At 41.7% G+C, this 26,625-nt stretch overlaps 1 protein-coding gene and 1 pseudogene across 2 annotated transcripts in view; one reads left to right on the top strand and one right to left on the bottom strand.

The window, feature by feature from the left end:
- Positions 1–26,625, bottom strand: part of TAFA5 (TAFA chemokine like family member 5) — a 665,524-nt gene that overhangs the window by 362,032 nt on the left and 276,867 nt on the right. The window lies entirely within an intron of this gene.
- LOC149525554 (uncharacterized) lies at positions 1,500–2,641 on the top strand (annotated as a pseudogene).

Here is a 26,625-nt window from a genome sequence, read left to right as displayed (position 1 = left end):
ATTACATCACAATCAACATTACATCTTATTTAGAAAATATTTTACATTTATATTTTCCCCAATTTGTTTCCCGAACAGAGAGCTCAAATACTGGACTGTCCAGTTCAAAACCGGACACCTGGCAACCCTATCCACATAAGGGATCCTCTTCCTTGACACTACAATACAATTACACAACAGCCACACATCCACCATCTTACACCAGAAATCTACTATCAGAGGGGTAGCCGTGTTAGTCCGTATCTGCAAAAGCGACAAGGAGTCCTGTGGCACCTTATAGACTAACAGATGTATTGGAGCATAAGCTTTCATGGGCAAAGACCCACTTTGTCAAATGCATGTACCGTAAATTTCCAGAGGCAGGTATAAATATGCAGGCCAGAATAAGGCTAGAGATAACAAAGTTAATTCAGTCAGGGAGGATGAGGCCCACTTCTAGCAGCTGATGTGGAGGTGTGAACACCAAGAGAGGAGAAACTGCTTTTGTACTTGGCTAGCCATTCAGTCTTTGTTTAATCCTAAACTGATGGTGTCAAATTTGCAGATGAACTATAGCTCAGCAGTTTCTCTTTGAAATCTAGTCTTGAAGATTCTGGTAACACGGCTACCCCTCTGATATTTTACACCATGCAAAGTACTGCATTTAGCCGTATGGAGTGGAAATCTATCAACCTCATGAAGAAACTTGCACAAGTACAGACAGATATCATCTTTCTCTCCAAACGCAAACGGATGGACATCATACCAAATGGACTGAAGGTAAAAAATCCATTTCAACTAACATGCTGCACAGACTATGGTGAAAGATTATGCCATATACTATCAAAGAAACTGAGGAACCATCTGATCAGCATCCTATACAGCAAACAGGAAAACATCAAAAAAGAGCTCTCCAATCTGGAAACTTTCATAAAAATCCAACCCTTCCACACAAACTTCCACATAGCTGGACTTTACTACAATAAGAGAAGAGATCTACATTACACACATCACGTATCTACAGAGGAAAAAGGACTGGTAAGCTGTCTAAAATCCTACCTGCCATATGGGGCCACAACAGTGGTACCCCTAACTCACCCAGAAATATCGTCAATCTATCCAACTACACACTCAGCCTGGCAGAAGATTCTGTCCTATCTCGGGGACTCTCTTTTTGCCCCACCACTGCCACAAACATGATACAGTTCTGTGGTGATCTGGAAGCCTACTTTCGCCATCTCCGACTCAAAGAATACTTTCAACACAACACTGAACAGCGCACTGACACACAGATACCCTCCCACCAGCACAAGAAGAACTCCACATGGACTCCTCCTCAGGGTCAAAATGACAGTCTATGCATAGAATGCTTCCACTGACGTGCACAGGCAGAAATAGTGGAAAAACAGCATCGCTTGTCTCCTAACCTCAGTCGTGCAGAACGCTAAGCCATCCATAGCCTCAGAAACAACTCTGACATTATAATCAAAGAGGCTGATAAAGGAGGTACTGTTGTCATCATGAACAGGTCTGACTACTAAAAGGAGGCTGCCAGACAACTCTCCAATACCAAATTCTACAAGCCACTTTCCTCAGATCCCACTGAAGAGTACACTAAGAAACTGCACCATCTGCTCAGGACACTCCCTACACAAGCACAGGAAGAAATCAACACACCCTTAGAATAACCCTGGTTGGGGCTCTATCTACTACCAAAGATCCACAAACCTATAAATCCTGGAAGCCCCATCATCTCAGGCACTAGCACTCTCATTGAAGGACTGTCTGGGTGTGTGGACTCTCTACTCAGACCCTACGCCACCAGCACTCCCAGCTATCTCCATGACACCACTGATTTCCTGAGAAAACTACAATGCATTGGTGATCGTCCAGAAAACACCATCCTAGCCACCATGGATGAAGAGGCTCTCTATACAAACATCCCACACATAGATGGAATACAAGATGTCAGGAACAGTAACCCTGATGATGCCACAGCACAACTGGTGGCTGAGCTCTGTGACTTTAACCTCACAAACAACTATTTCAGATTCAGTGGCAATATATACCTCCAAACCAGTGGCACCGCTATGGGCACCCGCATGGCCCCACAATATGCCAACATTTTTATGGCTGACCTGGAACAACGCTTCCTCAGCTCTCGTCCACTAACGCCCCTTCTCTACCTACACTACATTGATGACATCTTCACCATCTGGACCCATGGAAAGGAGACTCTGGAAGAATTCCACCACGATTTCAACAGCTTCCATCCCACCATCAACCTCAGCCTGGACCAGTCTACACAAGAGTTCCACTTCCTGGACACCACAGTGCAAATAAGTAACAGTCACATAAACACCACCCATGCCTCCAGCTTCCATTCCGGACACACCATACGAACCATTGTCTACAGCCAAGCACTAAAGTACAAACGCATCTGCTCCAATCCCTCAGACAGAGACCAATACCTACAAGATCTCCACCAAGAATTCTTGAAACTACGATACCCACACGAGGAAGTGAGGAAACAGATAATCAGAGACAGACATGTACCCAGAAGCCTCTTACTACAAGACAAGCCCAAGAAAGAAACCAAGAGAACACCACTGGCCATCACCTGCAGTCTTCAGCTAAAACCTCTCCAACATATCATCAGTGACCTACAATCTATCCTGGACAATGATCCCTCACTTTCAGAGGACTTGGGAGGCAGGCCAGTCCTCACCCACAGACAGCTCACCAATTCTGAAGCAAATTCTCACCAGCAACTATACACCGCACCACAGTAACTCTAACTCAGGAACCAACCCCTGCAACAAACCTCGGTACCAACTCTGCCCTTATATCTACACCAGTGACACCATCACAGAACCTAATCAGATCAGCCACACCTTCACTAGTTCATTCACCTACACAGCTACCAATATAATATATGCTATCATGTGCCAGCAATACCCCTCTGCTACATATATCGGCCAAACTGGACAGTCCCTACGTAAAAGAATAAATGGACACAAATCAGATATTAGGAATGGCAATATACAAAAACCTGTAGAAGAATACTTCAATCTCCCTGGACACACAGTAGCAGATCTGAAGGTAGACATCCTGCAGCAAAAAAACTTCAAGGCCAGACCTGAAGGAGAAACTGCTGAGCTACAGTTCATCTGCAAATTTGACACCATCAGTTTAGGATTAAACAAAGACTGAATGGCTAGCCAAGTACAAAAGCAGTTTCTCCTCTCTTGGTGTTCACACCTCCTCATCAGCTGCTAGAAGTGGGCCTCACCCTCCCTGACTGAAATAACCTCGTCATCTCTAGCCTGCATATTTATACCTGCCTCTGGAAATTTATGGTACATGATTTTGACAAAGTGGGTCTTTGCCCATGAAAGCTTATGCTCCAATACATCTGTTAGTCTATAAGGTGCTACAGGACTCAGAAATCTACTGACCATTACACTTACCTACATACCTCAAGCTTCCATCCAAGAGACATTTCACAGTCAATTAGTTACAGCCACATCCTAAGATACAACCGGATTTGCTCCAATTCCACAGACAGAGACAAACACCTACAGGATCTATATCAAGAATTCTTAAAACATAAATACCCACCCAGAGAAGTGAAAAAACAGACTGACAGAGCCAGGCAAGTACCCAGGCATCAGTTTCCTTCAAGATAAACCTGACAAAGAAAACAACAGAACACTACTGGTCATCACCTACAGCCCACAACTTAAACCTCTTCAGCACATTATTAACAACCTACTCCCTGTCCTGGAAAATGGCCCCTCACTCTCACTGGCCTTGGGGGACATGCCAGTCCTCGCCTACAGATAACCCTCTAACCTCAAACAAATACTTTCAAGCACCCACACAGCATACCTCCGTCATAATCATCCAGGAACCCACGCCTGCAATCAACACCAGTGCCAACTCTGTCCACACACCTATACAAGCAACATCATCACAGGACTTAACTACATAAGCCAGCACATCAGAGGCTCATACAATTGCACACACACCAATGTGCTCTATGTCATCAAGTGCCAGCAATGCCCCTCTGCCATCTGTATTGGCCAAGCTGGACAGTCTCTACGACAAAGAATAAATGGACACAAATCAGATATTCAAAATGGTTACACACAGAAACCTGTTGGGGAACATTCCAACTTGCCCAGGTACTCACTAATGAATCTAAAAGTGTCTATATTATTTCAAAGCAATTTCAAAAGTCACCTGGAGAGAAACTGCAGAACTTGGTTTCATTTACAAGTCTGACACCTTGAAGAGAGGTTTAAACAAAAACCTGACCTGGATGGACTGTTACTTTCCACATTCTAATGACATAAAAAGCTAAGCACCAGATACCTAGAATACTTATAGCCCACTCTGTTAGCCTGGACACTCTCATTGACAATATATTTTTTCTCTTCTCTTTCCCTCCCCATCTCCTCTCTTTCTCTGCTATTTATTTGCAGCCTAGATCCCTTAACTCTATTCATCTGAAGAAGTGGGTTGTGCCCATGAAAGCTCATGATCCCATTTATATTTTTTTAGTCTCTAAGCTGCTGCAGGACTATTGGCTGTTTAAGTTTTTTCAGGTATCCACACAATTCACTGGGAAAGAATCATGGGACATTCATCTTATCAAAGCACTAAATACACTGGGATGCAACCCTAGAAGTCCTAAAATTTCAATGAACTATGTGCAGCACCACTTGGATGCAGTCAAGTGGACACATTTAAGTAAGACTCTACAGTATGGCTGCTCACACCTGAGGGAGCCTCACCTGGATGCTCAAATTTGTACTAATCACTAGTTTAACAGTTAAGACACACCCTTAGACTGAGATTGGAGTACAGCACCACCACATTTATGTTGACTTCTTATTACCATCCTAGTACAACTGAACTTCTGTGTTTTTCCCTTGGAGAGTTCAGGACTAGTGATCTACAGTGACAATCTTCTGAAAACAAGCACTTTTTTAAAGCAAATGGAACAAAATAATAATAAAAGCAGCACCGCTGATGCTTATCAAGACTAATCTAATCTTATGCTTCACTGCAAACTAAACTGGATGGATTTAGGAACAGAACCCAGGAAACTGAGTAGCAAATATCACCTGTTCAGCTACCCCCGAACCTGCATATGAACATTTTCTTTGGACAAGAATGAAAGGCTTTTCCCCACACAGCAGCTTGGCTGGATGTATTCCTGAAGATTTCATTACATAACATAATCTTGAATTAAAGATTAACCTTTAATTCCTGGAGACTCCAGGCCAATTCTAGAGTCTGTGGAGGGAGGCGCAGCTATAGCTGGCTCAGGGCTCCTCTGGCAAGTAGGGTGGGGAGAAAGCACCTCCAAGTAGGTGGCAACAAAGGTTCAGCCTCCAATCCAGGACTCGTATGGCCAAGGGGCCTTGTGGCTCATGCCATAAGGAATCAGCAGGGAGTTTTGGGCTCTATCCGCAAGCAGGGACATGGTTAGAAGGAGGAGAGCCATGGACTAGCTCCCCTAATGGGTGATCCACAAAGCCCCACCTATCCCTGAGACTCTTTACCATATTGCTCAATGCCTTTCATTACAGGGCATAGGTAGGGATGCAAAGGACTAGTCAACTATATGATTAACCGACAAGACTAGGCTTATCAGTTAATCTAGTCGACTACTTGCATTCCCTCCCCCCTTGCTGCCTTGGTATTAGCACAGACCCCCGCGAACAGGGGCTACTGCCACTTCATTCTACTGCCTGTATCAGAGGCAGCAGGGCAACAAGCAGCCACACTGCGTGGAGAACTGGTTTTTAAACTGGCTCCCTTCGTGAACTGGCTCCTTCCTGGCACCCCGCACTGTTGCCTCTGGTATAAAGGCAGCAGCATGGGGTGGCAGGGACTCCCTGGGAGCAGGGCGGGGAGCTCACTGGCTGTCGGCCTCACCCCCGAGGACTATAGAATAGTCGACTAACCACTATGAATTCATGCAGTTACTCAGCTGTTCTATTACCTGCTATCTAATATCCCTAGGCATAGGTCTGAGGTCGCCATGTTGTCTGAAACTAATTATCCCCTGACAGCCAAATGAGCCATCCAAGATATTGCACTTCTTATGGTTGTTCAGGTGTTTGGCAGTTAGACCAATTCAACTTTAATGGCTTGAAGCATAGGCCTTGAACCTGTGCCAGAGGTAGGGGTGTAAAATCCCATTCAATCACTTAACTGCGGAGACATTATGTTTAACTGATTAACTGCTTAAATGAGGCCATGGTGTGGCATACTGTCCAGACTGGAGCAGCTTCCACCATGGGTGATGGTGGCTTTGGCTAGGCTGGAGAGCTCCTCCGCACCCCCCCCTCCCCCCCAGCAGCGCAGCAGACTGCTTTGGCCAGTCTGGGCCCACCATAGGTGAGGACTGCTCCAGCCACACTGCAGCCCCACCCGCATCCAAAAGAGGGAAGGCCAGGAAAGCAGTACCCCATGACACCTGTATGCCATCCCCAGATTGAGCCCCTGCACTGAAGAGTTATTGCAACAGGTTGTTGTAGTGTGTACAAACCCATAAACCCATACGAAAATTAAGTCAATAAATATTAGTTCAGGCATACAACTGTTATAAATGAGCATATTATTTTAGAAGATTATAAGGATAAAACAGATTTATTTACTTAAATCACTGTGACAACTACTACAGGTTGTCTTTTAATAAACACTAATCTTGATTTAACAAATTCCCCTCTATGGCTTATGGGTGAGCATTCCAAGAAGAAAGTTGAAACTCAATGGGTCTCATATTCCTCAGTCATCCAGGGTATGTCTACACTACCCTCCTAGTTCGAACTAGGAGGGTAATGTATGCATACCGCACTTGCTAATGAAGCCCGGGCTTTGAATTTCCCGGGCTTCATTAGCATAAGCGGGGAGCCGCCATTTTTAAATCCCAGCTGCTTCGAACCGCGTGTAGCGCGGCTACACGGGGCTCGAACTAGGTAGTTCGGACTAGGGTGCCTATTCCGAACTACCGGTACTCCTCGTTTCACGAGGAGTACCGGTAGTTCGGAATAGGACCCTAGTCCGAACTACCTAGTTCGAGCCCCGTGTAGCCGCGCTACACGGGGTTCGAAGCAGCGGGGATTTAAAAATGGCGCCTCCCCGCTTATGCTAATGAAGCCCGGGAAATTCAAATCCCGGGCTTCATTAGCAAGTGCGGTATGCATACATTACCCTCCTAGTTCGAACTAGCGGGGTAGTGTAGACATACCCCCAGTTACTTTTGAGTTACCAACAGAGGATGCTCCAGTAGCAGCTCCCGTCTGTGGTGGTACCACTCCTGGCCGCAGAAAGAGGCTGCTCCAGCAGCAGCTGATGAGCTGCTGCCGCAAAGCAGCCTCCTTTGCTCCCCACCCCCCACTGCTGCCTCACCAGGGGAGGCAACAGGAGGCACCACCAGTGCTAGGGGGAACCATCTTTTAAGCCAGCTCCCCCCAGCACCAGCTCCTGCTTCACCCCACCCTTGCTGCCTCTGATACAGAGGCAGCGGGGGTGAGGGAATGCAAGTAGTTGACTAGGCTTATCAGTTAATTGACTAGTCAATAACTCATTCACATCCCTAATCAAAATTATCAAATTTAAGCATTATAATATGGAATTCACAGAATATATTTCACTTTGGGCATAGCTTCATAGACACACACACTTGATATGTAGGACATAATTAAAAATGTTTACACGATGCTGCAAAAGCACACAAAAATAAAATGCTTTATACATAAAGATATCACTACATCACAAGACAAACAAACAGAAAGCAAAACAGATAACAATACTTCAGATGATGTATAGTAAATGAGAAATATCAGTGATGATAAAAGGGTGCCACTTTCTTAACCCAAACCCCACTCCCAGCAAAATAAGCAATAAAGATCTTATGAAATAATACAACAAACACGTTCTGTTTACTTTAGCTCCTCAAGTATTAAAAAGGCACACATTATCCAAAAGAAATGGCATCCCATTTTATAAGCCAATAACAATAATCAAATTCCAAACTAGCTACCTCTACTCCTCTCCCACAGCTGCTTTTAGGTATAACTATACAAATACATTTGCTTATACAGTACCTAATCTATTGCAAAATTTTGGTCAAACCAATCTCAGTATGCTAAATACTTAGCAGGCTGGTGTATGTGCAAGGTCTTTTTTAAACACAAAAAAAGACCACTTTTAATTCTGCTTCTTGTCACCCATAATTTTATTTCCTCTTTTCTACCATTCTGAGGCAACAAATTTTGACGTAAAGCTCCTACACAAACATAGCTATGGAATAGAAAGCTAGATCTTTTAAATGCTGGAGCAAAGTAATTTGCAAAATTGCATTCCATCCACTATATTCATCATCATCTTCCAATACCAGACTCACTAATTCAACTAGAGACGCAAAATCATGTTTAATTGGTTAACCAGTTAAACATTATGTTTTACTGGTTAAACCAATTAAGGGGAGGCAGGCTGGAGCCCCCTCTCCTCCTACTGCAAACAAGTGCTCCTCTGCCTGGCCATAACAGCCCCTGCTTGCGGCATGCCAACCAGGCTAGGAACGCCATAGACAGACGCTACCCCAGCCAGCTGGCCAGAACATCCCCTGCCTGCAGTGGGCACCATAGGTGAGGAGCTGCTACAGTCACTTACCGGTTAACCATGTACATCTTTAAATTCACCCTTTTTATAGGAGATCAGCCATGCTGGTTAAGTAGTAGAAAGTTTCCACAACATCTCTAAAATATTTTTCTTTCAATGTTGTCCTTGTGCAAATCCAGATCTCTGTTAGAACTAAACAGTGTCTCATCAGACTGTGGCAGCAATTAAATCAGCCTCTTATCTGTCAAATTCTCTGAAACCTCCTTCAATTGTTTTTGCAATGCTGGTGCCGTTCTTTAGAGTCCCATATGGAATATATTCCAGTCAAAGCCTCTATGTACTGAGTGTGGATTTCAACATGCTTATGTTAGTCAGAAGCCAGCATGAAGGGTACTTCTCTAATTTAGTTCCTGGAGGAACTAGTCTCCAATTCCTAGTTATCAACCATCAAGCTGATGCTTGTTAGAGAATAATTTTTAAATTTAGTTTTAGAATTGAATTCAATGTTCCATTTTGTATTAGTGTGAACAAAAAAAGATGACGGACAGTGCGCAGGTATAAGAATTATGAGTGTAGTCTCATGCATGGCACTCATTCAAGTCAACCCTTCATTGGTTCATTTCCTCTCCCTCCACCCTTTACATAGATTCCTCATTCATTCTATATGCCATATTCATTGTCATCATCTCTTTGTCACTCACTTTCCTCTAATTCATACTTTTCAATCTTCCTTTATTCTATCCCCATACCCTAAACCATAATATTCATGGGATTCAAGCAGTCATGGGATAAAAAGGAAGATCCTCTCATGAATCAGGAACTGGTTAAAGATAGGAAAAAAGGGTAGGAAGACATGGTCAGTTTCCAAAATGGTAAATTGTGGTATTCCCCAAGGATCTGTACCGGGACCAGTGCTTTCAGAATATTTATAAAATGATCTGAAAAAAAGGAGTAAACAGCCAGGTGGCAAAATTTACAAACTACTGGCAGTCCCCGGGTTACATCAATCCGACTTACGTCGGATCCCTAGTTACAAACGGGCGGGGGGGGGGGGCGCAGCTAGTGCTGGGCGCCTCCCCCACTGTCGCCGCCTCCGGCGGCGTGGGGGGCGCTTCCCCCCAGAAGACCAGGGAGACGCGGAGCGGCTTTTCTCGCCGCGGAGGTCGCGGGTCTGCTGGGGGGGACAAGACACCAGCCAAAAGGGGGCACCCCAGAGCAGAAAAATTAATTTCCTAGGGAACAGCAGGCAGTGAGACCCATTGTGTTACAGTCCCCACGTTGGGAGCAACAGCTCTTTCCCTCTTCAGCACTAGAGCTGCAAGTATCTTGTTAGCGTCACGTGAAATTAACAAGTCCCTTCCAGCCTGGCAGAGGTGAAGCTGAAAAATTAGCCAGTGGTATGGGTGGGCAAGAATGGGGAAGAGCAGGACAGAAGGGAAGAGGGGATAAGCCCCAACCCCACACCCTGGCTGGAGCAGAGCAGGGTAAGCCCCGAGGGGATGGGTCTGGTTGCAAAGTGGGTGAGTGGACAATGAGGACCCACCTGTGGCTAAACTCCTGTTCCCAACACAGAATTTTTCTTTAAAATTAATCCTGTGGATAAATTCACACACACACACGTCACAGGAAGGGATTTCCATTTTCTGCTCAGCAGAATACAACAGCAGCTTTGATTGTATCAATATTTCACTGTGCTCTCCAATGACTATTGATTACACTTAATACCCATTTCACTGAACCATCTGTAGCAAATTCTATTTGGAACAGTAATATGCATTGAATAAACTTTTTTTAGTTATAAAAAACAAAGATTCTGACTATTAAATGAATAACTGGGATCTTTCAGGTACCCCAAAAGGAAGATTTGGATATAGCATGAAACACTGAAACTTATGATCAATTTTTAATTAAAATATCAACCAAAAATACCTTCATATCAAAACAGTATGTGTTTTTCTTAGGGTGTGTCTAGACTACTGAGTTTTGTCAACAAAAGTGGACTTTTGTCCACAAAATTATACCAGCGTCTACACTACCGCTGAGTTCTGTCGATATAACCTCGACAGAACTCAGCAGTTTTGTCGACGCTGGTATACCTCATTTTATGAGGCATAACACCTTCTGTCGACAGAGTTCTGTCGACAGAAGGTGTTATTGCCTGTAGGGTTGCGTCTAGACTACAGGGTTCTGTTGACAAAGCAGCTTGCTTTCTCGACAGAACTCAATGTGTCTGGACGCTCTTTGTCGACAGAAGTTTTGTCGACAGATACTGTCAACAAAACTTCTGTCGACAAAACACGGTAGTCTAGACGTACCCTTAGAATAAGGAAGTTGTATGAGAATCAGGGTCTTTTCCACCTAACTCCAGCTCCCCGTCCCCCCCCAAAATATGTACCAGTTCTGACTTACATACAAATTCAACTTAAGAACAAACCTACAGTCCCTATCTTGTACGTAACCCCGGGACTGCCTGTATACACAATTACTCAAGAAAATTAAGCCCAAAGTAAACTGAAAAGAGTTACAAAGGGATCTCACAAAACTGGGTGACTGGGCACCTAGTGTCAGATGAAAATCAATTTTGATCCATTCAGAGTAATGTAAACTGAAGAAAATAATCCCAACTATTCATACAAAATTATGGATTTAAATTATCTGTGAATAGTTCTCTGAAAAAAAATCTGCCCAATGTGTAGCGGCAGTCAAAAGCTAACAATTTGGGGAGCCAATAGAAAAGGGACAGATAAGCTATAAAGTATCATACTACTACTGTATAAATTCACAGTGTGCCCACACAATGATGGAGGATATAAAAGATATCTATAAAATGATGAATGGTGTGGAGGATGTAGCGAAGGTGAAAAGTATAACAGGATACAAAAAGAGAATAAAATCAAGGATGGCAGTTTTGTCAATGGTTATTAGAAAAAATGCTTAGGGATGAAACCCCATGTTCTGGGTATCTCTAACCGATGACTGCCAAAAGCTGGGAGTAGACAATAGCTGATGGATCACTCAATGACTGCTTGTTCTGTTCATTCCTTCTGAAGCACCACTTAGACCCTGTCTAAAAACATGCTGTTGGGCTAGATGGGCCATAGGTCTGACCCAGTTCTTATTCACTTTCACTGTGAGAGGGGAGGAGGAAGAAGCATGTTGACTCAGACAAAAACCTGATTATTAGTAACCATCAAACACTAGCCACCATTCATAGTATTGATCAGCAACTTTCACATTTACTACCATTGGAATAAAAACCAATCATCTACTAGATGAAAAATAACTCCCTAGAAGGCACAACAAGGACCCTGATGCCCAAAAATCACTTTTAAAAACAGTAAAGTTTTCATTCAGAGACAGAGTCAGAGACTCAATGAAAAGAAGAGTTGGAATTGATCGTAAGGGTATTTAGTCTAGTCCCCCGCCAAGATACAGGACTGGAAAGAAATTAACATTCAATGTTTCTAGATTCAAAACACTTTCAAACTTGTCCTGTGATCTTTTGAATACAAAAGGTGACAGATATTTTAAGAAATCCAGTTGTTTTCCAGGATGGGTTTAATAAGTCAGACAAAAAGCCCTAAAACAGCCACTGAACTAAGTAGGATTTTTCCCCCTACCAGAAAGCCCTCTGAGGTAGGATTAGTATGAGAGATCTGAAGCAGGAGGAGGAGAGAAAAAGAGAGAGAGAGAGTACACAGAACAGATGAGAAAGGGGATATGTCCCATGCATGTAGGCAGGATATGAGCAAAACAAAGTGGTAAAGGAAAGGACACAGAAGGGAGAGCAGATGTATAGATGGGGCAATAAAAGATGACACCAGATACATTCACAAATGTTTCCCCCGCCACCCAGTGAGGGTGTGATATTTACAGTGTATAATAACTAAATCCTCAAGAAAATTCTACCTTAAAATAAAGCATACCCACCTTCCATCCAAGTCTCTCTGAACACTTTGCAAATATGAGGCTTCACTAAACCTCCAGCAGGTAGGTATTTTCTCCATTTTACAGATGAGTTAACAGAGGCAAAGGAGGCGAGTGTGGCTTGTTCACATTCCCACAGGATGTGTGTGTGGAGGAGTGAGGAATGATTAATGAGATTCTCAGTCCTGTGCCTCATCTGCAAAATCATCCTTCCTCCCTACTTCTTTCGCACATACTCCCTAACGTGCAACACTACAGGCAGCACCACACATATCGAAGGAAAAATATTTCCTCCAATTTCACAACATATATCACAATGCAAATTGTAACAGGCTAACTAGAAATGAAAACAGAATGATGCAAACCATCTTTTTGGGGATAAAGGCCAGGCTGAGAAAAGCATTCAGAGCTACAAAGCTAGAACTTACATTCACAGCAAACCACCATTTCCCTCATACAGCAGCAGAATGAACTGTTCAAGAGCAGATCATCCTTACCACTGTTTCTCCACCTTTGTATGATGGTGACTTCCTCAGGACTAAACCATGGGCCCCCTCCCCAAAACCCCCAGTTTGGAAAAGCTGCAACCCCACCCCTAACCTTTAGGCTTCAGGGCTCAGACTTGCACTTGAACTTTGTACAGTATGACTCTGCTTTAATCCAGAGAGGTGTAGCTCAAGGCCCTGCCCCAGCCCAGCCATCTAGTGCTGAAACATGCAAATTAGCTTTGAGGGGCCCACTGTGGTGTGAGTCCCAGGCGATTGCCCTGCTTCTTATCCCCCCTACACCAGCCCTGCTTATAACCCCTTTAAATCCATCCTACAATTCCTACCTCTAAGTTGAGAAACAGTGATCTACCTTTATCTGTGGTAGTCATCTTCAAACACTTTCTTCAGCTTGCTCCAAGTTCATTTTCTTGCTAACTTGAAGTACGGAAATTCTTAGCTTCATACGTTTGGCATTTCGGAGTATATTGTAAATCATGCTTTCCGTAATCATAGCATGAACACTTGTAAAATAAGTATTCAAATCCAATTCATCTGTGTATTAACAACTACAGAATAGAACCTGGTTCATGTTATTTTATTGATTTTCAAAATAAAGAAAGCCCTGTACTTCACTGTACAATAGGAGACTATAAAACAGCTTAATATTGTAAAGCTTAAAGAGAGCGAAATATATCAGTTAAACAGCCCCTCTCCCCCCAAAAAAGAGTTTTCTTTGAGATTGAGATCCTTTTTCTTGATGGATTATGTATTCTTAATGCCTAGTCACAGCATAGCACTCACTAATAAAACCAGGGGATTTGCCTTTGGGCTGGGAATTAGACACACTGGTTCTGCTCCTGACTACTGCTATTGACAAGAGGTTTGATTCTCCACCATCTGCATTTGATCCAACTCCACATTAGGCAACACAAGATTAATGAGCTAACGTAGGCTCAAGTGGCCCAACCCCACCCCACAAAGCGGACAGGTATCTGGAGGGAGACTCTCAAAATAGGGAAACCTAGTCCATTTGTAGAAGACCAGACCTTTAGTCCCTAAGCTTCTGGAGAAAGGGATGACTGAAGGCAGTTCCTCCTTAGATGGTGGATACCTAGTGAGCCTCAAAGAAGGGAAGATGGAGATCAAGTAGGACCCAACCCAGTTCCACATCCACATCCACCTATTGAGGGAATTATTTTGCCACATTAGCTAGTGAGCCTAGTTGGAGATCACAGCTTAATATAAACCATTTTGAAGAGAGTTTTATCATACCTGTGGGACAATTCATTTATATATCATTTGACCACACTGGATGCGGGAGGGGGGAGACTGTCTGGAACTCAGCATGAATAATTTATTCTTGTGTAGCGTAATACTGTCCAGTCACACTATTGCCATTGTATAGTGTCTAAGGGTGCATCTACACAGCACCCTAAACTCGAAATAAGATACGCAATGTACACTATGCAAATTGTATATCTTATTTCAAATCTATTTCGAAATAACCTATTTTGAAATTTGGCACATCTACACAGCACCAAATTTTGAAATAACATACTATTTCAAGCCGTCCCTTATCCCTCATGCAATAAGGTTTACCGGGATAGCGAAACAGTGCGCCCATTATTTCGAAATAATATTTTGAAATAACAGGCAGCTTGTGTGGACATGGAGTGGCTATTTTCGGATACTTCTGGTATCCCGAAATAGCTGTGCAGTGTAGACGTACCGGAAGGGTCAACAGAAGCAGGAATACCAGCTGCCAATACCGTTAGAGTTCCCAAGAGGAAATAGACCACCAGTCCCAGGGGAGGACAAGATTAAGAGAAGATCCTCCTAAAGCTAGGCTACTGCTCCTGGACCCACATGATGGGAACAGTCTCAGATTTCATTTTTAAAAGTGTATTCTAGTCTTCATGGTTGCAAAGGAAAATGCTATCTTAAGGTAATGGATGAAGCATTGTCAGCCTGAGACTACAGACAGCCTGAAGCAGCTGTTCCACGAGTTAAGAATTATTCCTCTTAACCCTAAAACCAGCTTGAAGGGAATTGGAACAGCAGTATCATACCCGATACAGAATACAGTAAAACTCCAGTGGCCCGGCATCCAATGGTCCAGGACTCCTGATGGTCCGGCACCACCTGGAACCCGGAAGTGCTCCGGGCAGCCGGACAATTGGAGCTGTTCTGCCTCGGGCTTCCCTGAGTCAGCCACTGGTCAGTTTCAGCAGCGGCTGACTTGGAAAAGTCTGAGGCAGAGCAGCTGGGGTGATGCCCGGTTGGTCCTGCAATGCCGAGGGGCTCATCCCCCCCACTCCACTCCAGACCCCTCATAGCCCCCCCTTCCGATAGTCTGATATATCTGATAATCGGGCACCCCCTGGGTCCTAAAGGTGCCGGATTATCGGAAGTTTACTGTACTTGTGACGGTAGCAGGAGTAAGAAGTTTACTGCTGCTGTTTTCTGCTATGGCACTCTTAGATTGCTGTCAACAGGACTTCCCTACTTCTGACAGACTGACCTCTCCTTCATGCAACATCTAGTATAATCTGAAGACAAGAAGTAGTGGTCCAGGTGGATTTGGCTTGTTTGAGCAGCTTCTGTCACCCAAATAACAGCTAGGACCATGTGGGATCACAGGATTACCCATTTGACCAGCCTGGGAAGTGTTTTAATGGATGTAACAGTTGCCAGAAAAATAATTTTAATATGCCTTTTAACTGAGGTCTAAAGATTCACATTATCATCACAATACACTGGAATATCTACTGTTAAAAGTCTGTGTCCTGCCAAAGCTGCTGCAATGTTCCTACTTCCACAATTTAAGTGATAACAAAGCAAAATTGTTGAAAAACCTAATACCAAAACACAAAAGTGCATCTCAGAGTCATGAGAGAGATTTTGAGTCACACAACCCAGAGTGAGGACTGCGTTGAATGGTGCAGCTTCCTGATGGTTGGACACTGAATTGCAGTCAACCCCCATGGGAACATGGGGGTTCCCAAGACCTGCTGGCATTTCAAAAGGTGATAACCCTAACTAATGTTCCCTCTATTTTATTCCCATCCATGTGCAGAATGATTTTTGTTTTGTGCACGAATATCAAAATAATATGAAGATGTGCACCCCCAGCAAAACTAAAACCCTAGATATAGTTATTACTACTCCAGCCAGAACAAGTTAAACATTTTAAACTCACTACTCAGAGAACTGACTGTAAACATAAGAGAGAAATTAAATTATGAAATGCACAGATAAGTCAAAAAAACTAAAATAACAGCTGTTTGAACAAATAAAATTATAGATGATATATGTGCACTGCAAGAAGCACCAAGAAATAACTACTACTACTACTACAAGTATCTGTGGGGTGGCTATGTTCGTCTGAATCTGCAAAAACAATGAGAAGTCCTGTGGCACTTTATAGACTAACAGATTTATTGGAGCATAAGCTTTCATGGGCAAATGCCCACTTTGTCAGCTACATGTGACTACTACTACTACAACATGTTGGGAGGTCAGAGTGAAAGAAAGACAATGTGTGCATGCACATATGTGAAAGACAGAGAGAGAATGTGTATGCGAGATAGACTGTGTGCTGGGGAAGTTTACAGCCAGTCCCCGAGTTGTGAACGGTCAACTTACAACCGTTCGCAGTTACGACCAAAGCTGTTGTAAATGGCGGACCCTGAGTTACGAATGTGATCCGTGCTTACGAACAGCGCGCATGTAACTCAATGGGGTCCAACTTACGAACGAACCAAGTTACAACCAATTGCTTGGTCCGTAACCAGTTCGTAAGTCGGGAATTTTATCATTTCTCTGTAATTTAATTTCTCTGTAAAAGAAACCACTCAGACCATGCTGCACAGGGCTGTGACGGCCATTTAAACGTAGCATTTGCTCCCCTGCCCCCAGCCCACATCAGCATCCCTGAAGCTATGTTTCAGCACAGTCAATAGGTAAATTTCAAACCCTAATTACTACTTAACTCAGGCTACGGCTATACTGAGTTTTTCTGCAAGAGGTAATGCAAATGAAGAGCGGATTAGCATTTTCCCATACTTCATTTGCATACTCCCTTTCTTTCCATTTTTGCGCAAAAACAGGCAGTGTGGTCGTGACCATTTTGTGCAAAAACCCCTTTTCCTGCAAGATCATTATGCCTGTCCCAGAGAGGCATAATGATCTTGCGGAAAAAGGGGGGCTTTTGCAAAACAGCCATGGCCACACTGCCTGTTTTTGCACAAAAAACCCTAGCACAAAAACGGAATGAAAAAGAGTATGCAAATGCAGCACGGGAAAATGCTAATCTGTGCTTCATTTGCATTGCCTCTCGCGGAAAAACTCGTAGGCTGTGTCTAGACTGACCACTTTTTCTGGAAAAGCAGTTGCTTTTCCGGAAAAACTTGCCAGCTGTCTACACTGGCCGCTTGAATTTCCACAAAAGCACTGACGATCTCATGTAAGATTGTCAGTGCTTTTGCAGAAATACTATGCTGTTCCCATTCGGGCAAAAGTCTTTTTCCAAAAAACTTTTGCGCAAAAGGGCCAGTGTATACAAAAGAGATTTGTTTTCCACCAAAAAGCCCCAATCGCGAAAATGGCGATCGGGGCTTTTTTGCAGAAAACCGCGTCTAGATTGGCCACGGACGCTTTTCCGCAAAAAGTGCTTTTGCGGAAAAGCGTCCTGCCAATCTAGACGCGCTTTTCCGAAAATGCTGTTAATGGAAAACTTTTCCGTTAAAAGTATTTCCGGAAAATCATGCCAGTGTAGACGTAGCCATAGTGTATACAAAGCCTCACTGTGCTCCAGTGAAAATTGGTCTCTAAATAATGGAATTCCTTTTCTAATTCAAACTATTTCAAAGTTCTTGAAATCTGGGCTATAAAACATATAAAATGCTATAAAACCTTAGAAATAAATCTATAGATAACTGGAAAGGTTAAAGTGCATAGAATAAAGAATTTCTGTCCTTACGTGAAATGGCATAGTAGCTTCTGATGAAAAACTGGGTGCAGTTAGGATTAAAAAAAAACTTCCTTAAAAGAAGAGGTATTCAAACTCAGTAGACTTGCTGACTCTCTCAGTAAAACAAAGAGCCATGAGAAACATAATACCAAAGTCAAATAAAAAACCAGTGCTGAATATTATAGCTAAAGTGGTGTCTTTACTAACACTCTCAGGTCTAATATCATACTTCTTTCAGTAAAGGTCTCCTAACTCTTGGACGTTCTAATATCACTAGGAAGAACTCTAATTAAAAGATTGGTCCAGAACATCAATGATCGTTTGGGATGCTTTTGGGGGTCTTTGTGCGTGACAATTAATTAAAAGAAGAAACGAAAAATCTAAGCTAACTGCAAGAGAGGTTCTACTGATTCAATAGTTTCATTTCATGTACCTGCAGACTAAAACAAGGAAGATTTGTTATCCCAAACATCTGTTGGCTGAGTCACCACTGTCTTGCATCTGGGTGTAGATAGCAATTTTGACACTTGTGCATTATGGATATAAAATGCTAACAAATCACAGTGGTATTTGACATGCTAAGGGTAGAGGTATAAATGACTGCACAAGATGCCAGTCAGTGGAGAATCAGGCCCACCATAACACCCAATTTTGAATACCACTCAGGCTTAAAGAGGTAGCCACAAGGGATGTAAAAAGTCGGTTAAAAAGTGTATAACCACTAAAAATCTTAGTGGTTACATGATTACATGTGTTGCAGGCTCTGCAGTATAAAGCTTAAATACTGCAGAGCCTACAGCAAAGCCTCCCCGGGAACAGAGCTGGCAGAGAAGTCACCGCCCGAGGAACATTGCTGGCAATAGCTGCCCACCCTGCTCCTAGGGAGGAGGCTTTGCTGCCACAGCAAAGCTGGTTCCCCAAGAGCCAGCATGTAACCTGTGGAGGGGTGCCAAGCTGAGCCTGCCACGAAGAGGGATTGCTTTGGCTGGCTGGAGAAGCCCTTGCCTGTGATGGGCCCCACGGGACTGGACCATCCCCTTGCCCAGGGCAGGTGGAGATCTGCTCCAGTCCCTACTGCTTAATCAGAACTGGCAAACATTACCCATTTAGGGAGATGCTTACTATTTAGCCAGTTAACTTTTCACATCCCTAGTTCTACTTGTATGTCCATAATGTCTCAGTATTGATTGCCTTTTCTTCATAATCTATAAACACATGGGCATAGTTTAAAAGTTGATACTCAAAGAGCTACTGTCTTTGTCGGTATACCAAGAGCTTTTGAAAACCACTGGGAAAAAAATAGACCCGTTTGATTTAAGCCCACTCTTCAGCTGGAGTAAGATTCTGTGTAGGTATGTGGATATAACCCCTTACTAAGAAAATTACAGGAACTGAGTCAATTCTTCCACTTGTGCATATCCAAATTGCAAATGTTCCATAAAATTAGAGGGAAAGGTCTCCCTGCCCAAATAAAGCAAGAGTGATGCTAATTCCTGTGGTGTGAATGACTGGTAATTCCATTTTATTCCTCTCTTATTTGTAGATCTGAGAATATGTATCTGTTTTTGAAGTTGCCTGCTTATAGAGATTCTTTCCCCATTGGAGAAAAATGAGCCAAGTAAGGGTATGATTGTTCTGAGAAATTACATCCTTAATATAGATAGTACATGGTTAACCAGTAAGCCTAGGCTCATCAGTTAACATTCATGGTTACACACAGGCTCCCCATACACATGGAAAGCAAGCTTCCTGCCCACACTGGCTCCTGAGAAGTTGCATGTCCCCCGCATGTGTAGCCACTGAAATTTCCAGCGGTTACACGGTTACTTAATTTAAATGCATTATAACATCCCTAGCCTTAGTAAGGAGGAAACTTCATCAGGCATAAAAAAACCCAAACCCTTAAATTCAGCATGCTTATATCTGAGATTTTCATGTGAGCAGATACCTGATCTTAAAATGAAAGTTAATCAATAAGAAATGGCTTCCCTATAAAGGGGATGGGATTTTCCAGTCAATCCTAGCCTAACTGAAGGCAGCAGTTACTGTTACTTAAGGCCATTAGTTCAACTATGCAAATGCTATTATCGATTTTAATCACTTATTTTATTATTTTGCTTATTTGCTCCCTTGTCAGGGTGTTTTCCTATGCCCGCTTCTTTTATAATAAACTGTAATCAAAATGTTGAGACAATTTCTTCGGGAATTCCTGACAGTGGGCATAGCCTGGCAGTTGATGCGTTTTAATTATTGCACCTCACAATCCACAGAATATTTCTGTTCCTGAGTTTTCTCTTTCATTTCTTCTCTGTGAGAGAAGCTAAATAAAAGAAACATTGAAAAAGGATTCGAACAGGCTATTTTCACTCCCAGTGCTGAACCAGAAAAGGAACAGGAATCCACAGACTCAACGCCTGAGAAATGTAAAGGGGGAAAAGTGAGAAATCTTCTGCTTTTCTGCCCTAACTGCCTAATTTACTTGACATTATTATGGCTTCTGGTAAACAGCAGACAGCAAGGCTAAATTGAAAATCAGCCCCAGCAATGCACATGAAACACTTATAACTCTGAATATTTTTAATCCATCTGAGAATATTAAGAGACAACAACAAAATGAGGCAGACCATGACCCAAAGCAAGAATGAGAGCATGAAGGAAATGGATCTATTTTTTTCAGTCCAAACTGGGGTAAAATGTAAATAGGGAAGGGAAAAATGTATTTCGGGTATGTGCTTGGTGCTATACAAATAAAAATGGACAGTAAATACAAAATCCATTTATTACTTGGTTTGCAATTTATTACAATTGATATATGCTGTGTGTATATTACATGATTAAAAAAGCCTCTTCATCTTTCTGTTTTGAACATGTCTCCAAAACTCTGTCCACTAATTCATCTCTTCTACTTCTACTATTTGAGACTGCCAAGAGGCTTGCAAAGTATGCCTTTAAAAAAAAACAGGGGAAAATTCTCCCACCTTAACTCCCTTCCTCTCCAAGTAGACCAAGGTGCAAAAACAATATTCTTGGAAGGCTAGAATCTAAATTAAATGAAAATAATCTCCACCCCCTTAAAAAGGATTATGGCAAAACCAAGAGATTTACTTATTTCAAACTTTATGCTTTCTTTAAAAGGTCTTATGTGTTTCTTTTAGAAAAGGACACCAAGTTGCTAACTACATGACATATTTTTGCTTAAATTATTAACTGTAAATGTACTTGTGAATGGTCTTCCCTAGAAATGTTTCCATGGTTACTTAATTTTAGAAACTGTTATGCTTTAGTAGTACTTTTAAAAAGTATGTTCCATATTCAACCGTGCATTTTTTTCACCCAATAGTAAGAAAAATACAAGGTCAGTTTTCTGAGAAGTACAAGTAGTTTTTCATTCTATTACAACATATCACATGGTTTGTGGGACTTTAAAATACAATAAAAAACATGCAACCATGGCATACAACTAGAATTGGAATGTCATGGAAACAGTGCTTTAAATTAAGACAGAGGTTGTGCTTCCATTCTAAACCCAGATTTGAGTAGAACTTGAATGTTTTGTCTTTTGGATTGAAATATTATTTTGGATCCAATCCAGATTCTTTTTAAAAAGAAAGTTACCTAAAAAATCCATTTGGGAATTTTTCAGTTACCTTGGATGACAGAGGAAGGAAAGCTTCAGAGTCTTTTCCTTGCAGGTTGTTCCTTATGTGTTAACCTTTTCAAAAAACGTTAAGTGAAACAAAGACGTGCAACACTCATCTCTTTGCTCATACTATTCAGAAGAGGGAAGGGCTTAGGAGGTTTCCTTCTATGGGCAGTCTCATTTGATTATTTTATGTTTTTTCAATTCATAGAATAGGCTTCCAGAGAATAGAACGAGTCTTTACAGTTTATTTATTTATATTTATTAAAACTAAGATTTTTTTTCCAACTTGAAGCTTAGCATGCAATGAGCTCTGAAGCGAGTGCTGCCACCAACATTTTAGAAGTAAGTACTATCCATACACTGTATATTCCCTGACTTGTTACTTCAGCCAGGAGCAAAATGGGATGCCATGATTTCTACATTATTCTAGGCAGAAAAGAAAGAGTGTAACCTTCCTTGTTAGGCTGAGCTGAACTCAGTATCTCTTCCTGAAGCAATAACCCTTCTTTCCCTTGTCATTTTTTTAAATGGGATTTTCTCAGAAAGGGGACTGGTTTAACAAAGATTCCTTCGTTCTGCCTGACTGCAAAAAATGTCTACTATAATCACGAGTCTGCAGATTTAAAAGTAATAAGGGGATTATTTCAAACAATCATTTGCCACCAAAAAGGATGCAATATGATGAATGACCTGTGAGCAATGAGAAGTCAGTAAATTCAAATGAGTATCATGATGTTCAACTCCCTGCTACTAAGTAGAGTTTTGATTGGGGGGGGGGGATGTCCATCCTTTTTTAAACATTGTTTATCTTTGACGGATACTTGTTACAGAAAATGATTCCACAACCACTCTGTCCCCAAAAGTTGTTGGAGGTACTGGGGTGACCAATCTTCATGCTAGAAGTCGTCTGAGCTAACAGGGCAAAGTGTTGTTCATCTCTCTACCTGAATGTTGAAAATTGCATAGTGTTCCATACATCTGCACTGCTGCAGTATAAATGCATTGAGGGACTTCTTTCTGCACCATCATTTTCAGGCCAGGAGTTGCTTGGCCGATGCTTTCCTTAGAGAGAACGGTGACAAGGAAGAAAGAACCACTGAAGAAAGCAAAGATATGGTGATATTTCCTATTGTGACCCATAGTCCCAGGCTAACTAGCGCCTCTCTTTCTGCCCCACACTTCCACTTGTCCCGTGAAGATCCATTTTTGGTTATGTTCTCATGCAATGACGCCTTTAGTATCTTCTGTTCCTGTATATGCTTTCAAATGTAGGTCATGTGTATTTTCTATTAGAGGTCTTTTTAAAATTTTGGTGAATACAGCCAATAGACGTATTTCATCACTATGGTTACAAAAAATACTATCTATAGAAACGCACATGACTAAGATAAAATAATATAGAGAAACTAATATAGAGAAATCTGTAATATTTGGATGGTTTGAGACTTTGTCAAATGGGAGAAACTTATAAGTTATATAGATAATTTCATCTTATAGATATAACTTGCGTTGCCTTAACTGTGCTTTGTTGTTTTATTATTTTACACCTGCCATCCTATTTTTTTACACAAGTATTACTTGCACTGTCAACTGTTCTGTTTATCTTTAATAAAAATTCAGCAAATAAAAAAAGTTGAATTTGAACGTTGAAATCCATTGATAAGTGCTACCATTGGTAAACAATGTTCTAGTTTTCTTTGCAAGAGCACTACACTCTTTGTTATTTAAAAAAAGAACACCCAGACTTCCACAGCCATCTAAGGAATATGGATACACAATTCTCAATAAAATGAATAAGAACTGGGCTCATACCCTATTAGGCTGTACTGCAAATCTGAGCTCCAAAGTGCATAGGAAAGACAATCGATCACACAGTACTGGTTATGTCTAAACAAAACATGTGAATCCCACCTCATAGTGTAGCAAACTAAAAATGGAAGCCATACAGTGGTGGCACAGGTTAGTCTCCCCAGAAATGTGTCTCAGGGTTCAGATGGATTTATAGGTAGCATATCAAGGCTATGCCACTGCTGCCTGTGCCACCACAGCTGGGATACTATTTCCATGTGCTAGCTTAGAAAAGAGCTAGTCTAAGTATGGCTATGCAGCTGGGAATTGTCACTCTCAGCCCATAGCGGAGCCATAGCCTTACAATGCTTACTCAGTCTTTACCTTGCTTCTATAATCTATCCAAAAGATCAAAATGTCATAGAGTGGTCATTTTAAAATTTGATGGTATTTTTTAACCTTACCAATTGGAATCTCTCATTCCTGGAGAGTGAAGTGGATGTGCTCCATAAATAAATCATCAATTAATTCCTGCAGACATCAATACTGGATCAGAAACAAATTAATACATTCTTTAATGTATCTGGCAAAGTATTTTATAAATTTTAATAACCTCATCATTGAAAGGTGTAATATTTGTTACAGAATTTCCAGAGATCATATCTTCAAGGGACAGAGAACTTTATGGAAATAGAATGCTCAGTGCCAGAGGAACAGAGATTGGAGAGAAGATTCCTTTGTGCCACAACCAAGGAAGACTGGCCAGCTCTCAGTAGAACTGACAAGTTCCCAAGAGAGTTGTTCCTGACCTTTTACAAAGTCTGAGGTCAGCTGTGTTCAGTCATTTCAGAATGGCAAAGTGTGTTGTCATATCACAGGGCTTTTGAAGATAGCAAGAGCAAAGGAAAAAGAACTGGGGATCCCAGAGAGTATCTTATTCAATATGGGTTCTTAACCCACCCTCATCACTGTAGTATCTGAGCACCTTCCAGCAGTGTGGTAAGTAAAGGGACTACCATCTTGCAAGTGAGGTTCATGCGCTCTCTCTCATATCATCTTTCTCTGCCATCAAAAAAAAGTACTCTTTTCACAAAACTTGCCCTCTCCCCTAGTGAAACAAAGCACTGAATGACACACACATCCAACAACTGAGATGTGACAGATCTTCTGTGCCTCACATTAGCCACAGTTCAAAAAGAATCCTTTTCTGGGACAACATTTAATTACAGGATTAATTTGAATGATTGACAGTCCTGAACAGGATTGACTTAAACATGTGCTTAACTGCTTACCTAGACCAGTGCCATAAAAAGTACCAATAGTGACACAGAACTTTTTGGTCCTTCATATTGACATTTTCTTTTTTTCTTCCATATACCCAAAGAGATTCTCCTTTGGTGTAAGTCAGTCACAGAAAAAACTCCACATAGGAAAGAATACATGCATTCAATCCAGACAGAAAGCTAGGTAAAATAGTTCCTCATTCTCAAAAAGAGGGTAATTAAAAATAAAGTATTTTTTCCAGGTAATTATTTACAGCAAGTCTCACTTAGGAATTTACTGGGCAAAAAGAGACCTCCAGTTGAGAGGACAGCATAGGAGGGTTACAGAATAGCCTTTGAAAATAACTGCATTTCACACACAGTTTAACCCAAGAGGCAGGCAGTAAGGAGTTAGATGCTTTTGTGCAGAGCTCTGGAGGACCTCTCTTGGGGTAAAAAAAAGGAAGAAAGTAAAAACTAGTGGCAACGCTCATTTTCCTGGGCTGAGGAAAATAATTTTACTGGCACAACTTATCATTGAACAGAGAAGGGAGAATATTTTAAAACAGTTAATAGACGATGGGAAAAGACCAGTCTCAACTCCCAAAGAGGCAAAAAAATGAGAAAATTCAAGTGTCAGTATACATTTCAGTTGGTTTGGGTAGGGTGACCAAACATCCCAATGTAAAGGGTGTTGCCTTATGCAGGAAACTGTACCTCACCTCTGGGTGAAAAATAGTCGAGGTGAAAAATACTTACCACACATGACTAAAGCCATATTAAATTGTTGCAAACCCTTCTTCATTTCCCCAACCTCTATCAATAAATCAGTTCTCCTGGATAACACTCTACAGGGCTGTCAGCTCCTCTGTAAATATGAATCTTCTATGCCCATGACTTGCTCCCCACTTTTAAACTTCTACCCTGGGAAACTTGCATTGGCATTCTGCCTGCTCTGATTCCTCCTTTCTCTCCAGTGAAAAGCACTATGAATTCTAAGCACTACGCATCAAGAACTTACCAATCAACATTTTTACCTACTCTGGGAGCTCTGTGCTCAACAAACCACCTTCATACAGTAGTTATTATATGGAAAAGGTTCCCACATCATCATTCTATTGTAAGATTCTACAGTAATTCCTTATATGTTGGATGCCATTTTGTGGTAAGTCTTGGGAAATGCTGAATTCATTATATTAATCACTGTGCTATACCATGAATGTTGACTTTGTAATGGCAAACATTTTATGCAATTGGGTTTTTTCCTGAGCACATTTATTAGAGCTTCATCTCTAAAGAGATGGAACACCAAGTCACAGCAAGGACAATAGTTGCATAATACTGCTATATTTGATGCAATTGCAGTCCTTGGGTTTCTCCTTTTAACAGTACATCTCAGTTAAGGGGTTGTAGAAACACATGTTTTGACCAGTAAGATAAAGAACATTTTCGAAGATCTGTTTTTGTTTTAAAATGTCAAATTATTGAAACTGGGTGTTTAAAAAGACATCCCAGGGATTCAAGGTGAAAATTAAATTGTGGTGAATGTTTTGAATTTTGTTCAGTTTAAATAATGAAATTAATAATGAATTTTTTACTTAGTTTTACATTTCTAGTGCCAGACACAGGGATGGAAACAATGGAAAAAATATTAGCCATGTAACCAATAAAATTTCTTTCAGTTACATGGTTAACCTCTCTGGGCTACCGTGCCACCCAGCCCAAACACAGCTCCTGACCGTATGGGAGCTGCCAGCACTCCTGGGAGCCCTATGAAGAGTTTATTCAGTGCCGATAACGGATAAGATGAAGCTTATTGGTTAACTGGTTAAATTCTAACACTCCTAGTCAGACATTGGCCCAATATTCTAAATACTGCAGGTAATTGTTTAAATCCAAGGTAAAAACCTGCTCATATTGGAA

The sequence above is a fragment of the Pelodiscus sinensis genome, chromosome 1 (assembly GCF_052426305.1).
Source record: "Pelodiscus sinensis isolate ZL-2025 chromosome 1, ASM5242630v1, whole genome shotgun sequence".
NCBI classification, from domain to species: Eukaryota; Metazoa; Chordata; order Testudines; family Trionychidae; genus Pelodiscus; species Pelodiscus sinensis.
Note: the sequence above shows the minus strand (reverse complement) of the source record. Positions and strands in the feature narration are given on the sequence as shown.